Source organism: Diaphorina citri, unplaced genomic scaffold (assembly GCF_000475195.1).
Source record: "Diaphorina citri unplaced genomic scaffold, Diaci psyllid genome assembly version 1.1 scaffold30088, whole genome shotgun sequence".
In the NCBI taxonomy this organism is placed as follows: domain Eukaryota; kingdom Metazoa; phylum Arthropoda; class Insecta; order Hemiptera; family Psyllidae; genus Diaphorina; species Diaphorina citri.
Window position 1 is genome coordinate 1 of NW_007407425.1, and position 5,756 is coordinate 5,756.

The 5,756-nt window shown below is 37.0% G+C and overlaps 1 long non-coding RNA gene across 1 annotated transcript; it reads left to right on the plus strand.

The window, feature by feature from the left end:
- Window positions 1–3,394: 3,394 nt before the first annotated feature.
- LOC113473421 lies at window positions 3,395–5,537 on the plus strand. Its single transcript, XR_003395398.1, has 3 exons — window positions 3,395–3,711; window positions 4,272–4,379; window positions 5,525–5,537. It is a non-coding gene; the product is annotated as an uncharacterized LOC113473421 (long non-coding RNA).
- Window positions 5,538–5,756: the final 219 nt, after the last annotated feature.

The following is a 5,756-nucleotide window of genomic DNA, read 5'->3' on the forward strand; positions in this document are numbered from 1 at the left end:
GATAATCACCCATCCAGATATCAACCAAAGTAATTGTTACTTAACCCTCATTTCGTGGAAAATGATCCCCCTTTTTCCTCCATTGCTCTTGTAAGAACCAAAGAAGTTATTTAAATGGAAATGAAGTATTTAGCCAGCATCTATATTACGTTGAATAGGTACCTACACCAGTTCTTGTCAGATCACTGAAGAGCAACCTCAAGTGTGGTTAGTAGGTACTTGGACGGATGACCGCCTGGGAACTACTCTCATGTGATGCTGGTTTTTCCGGGAGGACAGACCAGAAATGAATTTTAGATTCGAGATTTTAACACTTCTCTTTCTTTTTTCTGATTCCAGGACATTGAAGCAAGGCTGTCCATTTGTAATGAAGATAAACCTGTCTCCTGATGCTCAAAAGCTGAGGATTTCAAGACTGGAAGAATGTCACAATCATGAAATTTCAAAGGAGACATTCAGAAGTCTACCTAAACAAAGGTTGTCTTTGGATGAACGCCAGAGGGGATCCATTCAAGAGATGCTTGCTCTCAAGTGTAACAAAAAGCTAGTCAAGCAACACATTGTAAATGTTATGGACAAGGATGTGACCTTACGTGACATTCATAACATGAAACCAAAAAATTCAAACAGTCTTGAGGAAACAGTCAACTACCTCAAATCTCTTGGAGGGTATGTAGAAGTCCTAGCTATTGAAGGTAAACTGGAGGGTATATTTTATCAAGATTCCAGAATGAGGAATGCATTTTCTGCCAATCCACATGTTTTATTGCTAGATGCAACCTACTGCTTGAATAATTTGTACATGCCATTGTATATATTGATGGTAATTAATGGGAATGGGCAAGGACAAGTAGCTGCCCTCTTTATCCTTGCCCACGAAACCAGCAGCAACATTACAAAAATGTTGAATATATTTCGGCAGAAAAATGCCTCCAGTGATTCGACTAAAATAATCTTTACGGATAAAGATTTTTCTGAAAGAGAGGCTGTACGCCAGACATTTCCAGGGACAAACCTCTTGCTGTGTTTTTTTCACACATTAAAAACTTTCAGGAGCAAAGTAGCAAAAATGGGCCTTTCAAATGACAATAAAAAAAAGGCCCTTCATACACTACAAAGTATTGCTTATTCCAAAAATGAGATTGACTATGAAGAACATCATGCTCAGCTCCTGAACTTAAAGATCCCCCAGCTCACAGAGTATTATGAAAAAAACTGGCACCCTATAAGATATGAATGGGTGCGGGGGTTCATAAAGATGGAAAAAACATTCAGCATCACCACAACAAACCACCTGGAGTCCCTAAATAATAAAATTAAGCAAGTTGTTGCAAGAAATAGCAACTTGCTATCCTTTTTCAAGGATTTACTAACAGCTTTGGACTCCATTCATGGTGAGCAAAAATCCAGGGCTATTAATATGGTGTTGAAGCAGTCTACAGAACATGAAAAAGGATCCATAGAAGAATATTATGAGTCCTGCTTAACACCATATGCCTGGAACCTTGTTTGTGGTGAGATAGAAGCTGCCAAAAATATGGCATTCTGTTTTGAAGCCACTGCATCACCTGAAACTTGTGGCTGCTCGTTTTTTATTAACACGAGTTTGCCTTGCAGACATATATTTTTCAAACGAAGTGATGCAGGACTTCCATTGGCAGCAGGTATTTTAATACCATTGAGGTTTTCCAAGGAAAAACACATGTCACTATATTCTTGTAATCTAGACAGAAATGAAGAGCCCCCAACATGTACTATTACTAGCCTTCCAATGCCAAAGAAGACAAAAATAATGAACAAACAAGAAAAATATAAAAAGGCTATGGAATTGTTTGGGGACATAGCCAACATTCTGTCTGATTATGGAACAGAAAAATTTTCCAGCACATTGAAAAAATTGGAAACATTTAAAGACATGTTGATAAAAAACCCAGACAACAACAATATACTGGACCAAGAAACAGGCGTGGAAGAAGAAGGAGTTGCAGAGGTGGAATTGGTCGGTGAATCAGAAGAAGTCTTGGACGTGGAATTGGTTAGTGAAGAAGGAACTATGGAAATGGTTGGTGGAGAAGAAGGAGTTTTGGAGGTGGAAATGGTTGGTGAAGAAGAAGTTTTGGACAAGGAAATGGTTGGTGAAGAAGAACAAGTTGTGGAGGTAGTAATGGTTGGTGAAGAAGTTGTGAAGGTGGACATGATCGGTGAAGACAAAGAACTTGTGGATGTGGTGATGGGCGGGAACATTTTGCAGGAAGGGCAAGAAGGGGTTTCTACAATAGATTTAAAAAACATTTCCATAAAAGGAATGGCCCTGAAAAGAAGGGGAAGGCCAAGGGGTGCAGATTCAACTGTAGTTGGTTTAAAGAGAAGAAAGCTGGATTAGACAGGTGTCTACCAAACCACCTGTATGAAATTCCCTGACTTTTCCAGGTTTTTCCAGTCCATTCTCTAAAAGTCCAGTTTATCACTAACAGATCATATTATTTAATGTTTATTCATTTCATTTATTTGGCCCAAAAGCACTTGAAAAATTAAACTCATGTTCTTATTGTTTAAAACTCATGTTCTTACAAAATATTGAAGGTGGGTTGGAGCCCGTTGCAGTACAAAAAGTTGTATGTTTCAATACTTTTAATAAAAAGTAATGAAAAAAATTTATACCACTTGTCACCCAATCTTGTTTTTTTATTCATCAAGACACTTTTTTTTCCATGTTCAACACATATTGAAATAAATTATTATTAAATTTATAATTAGAAGATCAACTTGTTCTTGTTCTTGTTTTTTTTTCTCTCCATTCCATTTTCATATTGTAAAGGTTTTTTTTTCTATGTAAAGGTTGGCCAAAGGAAAATTATAAGTGTTTGATATTCTACGATTCCATGCATTTAAATTGGGGAATCATGGGTTAAGGACTTAACCACTTAACTAACCCCAAGGATAACAGAGGTACTGTTATTTCCAGGGAAATCTTTTTAAAAAAATGTTAAGTAGGTAAGTCAATAGAGTGAATCAGAGAAGATATGTATTGTTGTGGGTTCTGATTACTATTGTGAATAAGAAGGATGTGTTTAATCTTTAATCCATTCAAGGATAGCAATTATTAAGTCCAATCATAAACATAAACAATGTTAATTTTTAGCAGTATATTCTATATTACATTATTCTCTAGAGAGAGAAAGTAGTGCATGTAAATTGTAAACTGTAACAGGCAACTGGTAGACTGGTACAGAGTTACAGAATACAGTCAATACAGACTGATTTCACTGATTGTGAAATTTAAAAATTCGCGCGTTTTGTGAACTACTAGCGCTAGAGTGTAGTAGCGGTAGAATTCCGAAACCAAATGAGTGCATGCATCCACTGCCGAAAAACTTTCTAAGTTCTAACCTCAAAAACTTTTGTTAAAAAAGTTTTGAAAAGTACCCAAAAGTTTTTTGATTTATTTCTTGGAAAATGTCTTTTGCCCATGGATTTTCTCGATAAAGTTTAAAAAACATCATTTGTTCCTAGTTATCGGTATTTTCCCCCGTTCCCCTTGTATCTAGAATGAATCAATGAACTCTTTTGCCACTGAAGTCTAACCACAGGTTCCCGTACCTACCTGTAAAGAGTGTAAATGTAAAGTTGAAGTGTTGAAAGTACCTACACCTACCTACTGCTGTACTACTTTGATTTCTCTCCAAAAATTTTGATTTCACCTAGTTTTAGGTGAGTAAACCAAAACCTTTTACATTCCAAGTCTGGTGTTTGTGGTCTGTAAGTATGCACTGTGACTGAAATAAATTTGTTCAAATCTGTCCACAGGTAGGCAGGTGATGGGTGGAAGTACTAGGAGTGAGATTATGTTACCTATTTCCTTCTGAGAAGTAGAAATTGAAGTTAAAAAGTTAAGTTGTGCACTGTCTGTGTAGTTACACCTCTTTCACAGATGAGATTTCAAAAGAGTAATAAATTGTTTTTAAAATGTTTGATGTAAAATTTGAAGTAATTTAATCAAGTATGCTGGGAGGTCCACAAATGTCAAGAGTTTGAAGTGCTGTCCAACCTATATTAACATGAAATGGAGTTTCAAGATTTTTTGGCATTTTCATGATGTACTAACCAAGGAACGTTTGTGTCCAAAATAACTTTATGCACTTATGCCTGAATGGTCTATGGCCTTCAAGATTAAAATAATCTATGCAAGTAGATACAAACATACCTATGTACTTGATATCTATTTTTATTTTATTTTTTTCTAACTCAAAACCCTCATCTTTATTTGCCAGGTTCTCGTTGAATAATCATGGACGAGGACGACAAGAAGCATCTTATTTCAACCCTGAGAGCCACTGTAGCTTCTCAGAAAGGAGGTGTGGAACTTCAGGCTTTGAATTGTGAGTTGACCTTGTTTATTTTCTTAGGATTTTACTTTGACTATTTACTGATCTCCTAACCTACAGAAAGATAAAGAACTTCAATGTCAAATGACATGCCCATGCTGCTGCAAGGACATAGATGCCTTGCCTTGGAATTCAATAGATCAGTTGCGCTTACTTGTTTGATGTTTCGAAGTCATGGAGCAGGAAAAATGGGGACCAACGGAATTTTTCTTTTTCTTCTACGACTTCTAGATACCGAGATAAATCGATTTAAATAATACCGATAAATCGTAAAGTTTGACGTCACAACATATGCTCCCGTAGGCGATGACGTCATAACTCATGACTCCCGCTTCGTTTGTTTGTGCGCAAGCGTTTCTGCGCATTTTGACATTAAGTCTGACGTCACAACTCTTTGAACTTTTTAATTAGAACGGCAATTAAAAATTTAATTTAGACCTTTGTAAAAAGTTTACTTTTTCGCGAGTTTGAGCTTCGAGACTTTGATTTTTCACAACTTTTTACGGCAGCGAAATCAACCTTTTATTCAAATTTATCATACCTCAACTGCAGACTGCTCCATTAAGAATATCTTTGTACATCTTTTGAGAAGGTTCAGCATGTTTCACCATCGTGAGAAATGTCTTTTATGTAAAATAGAATTGACTGGCTAAGATGATCTGTACCATGTGGAGTACCGAATACCTACTCATTGTGTGAAAGTATAATAATTTGTTTCCTTATATAGTATATTAAAAGTTGATATAGAGATCAGCTCCCATGGCGTAGGGTCACTCGCACTTGCCTTGACACGCGGGAGACCCAGCGTGTTGGGATCCCAGTCAAATTTGTATTGCGATCGCAAATGATTGAGTTCTGTGACTGCTGTTGGGGCCCACATCAGCCTCATGAGGAAAATGAGTAAGCTATGAAAACCCCATATAAATGCACATAAGCAAGCGGTGCCAGCATGGTAAGTACCTCAAATATTCGCGATTGTTAGATTACGTGAGAGTTATTGGGGAAAAATCCTCAACAATGCGCAGTGAGCAACCAAATGTTTGACATAATCCAACACAAACTGGCATTTACTTACAATTATATTACCTAAGTACAATCTCTACTTCTAAATTTTACTATTTTCATTCCTTTGTCTTCAGCGGATTACAGGGAAACTGAGGGACAGAATAAAAAAATTTCCCCCCCGCGCCCATTCAGAGGCAATGGGATTCCCGCACTGCTAGACAGCCCTTACATAAGAAGTCTCAGCAATGATCGTTCTCCATTGTATCCAAACAACGGGGACTTTATTCGAACTACAAGAAGAATTGAAGCCCTAACGGCTGCATATCCACAGATTTGATTCAAGGACAGAATAAGCAAAAGAAGGAC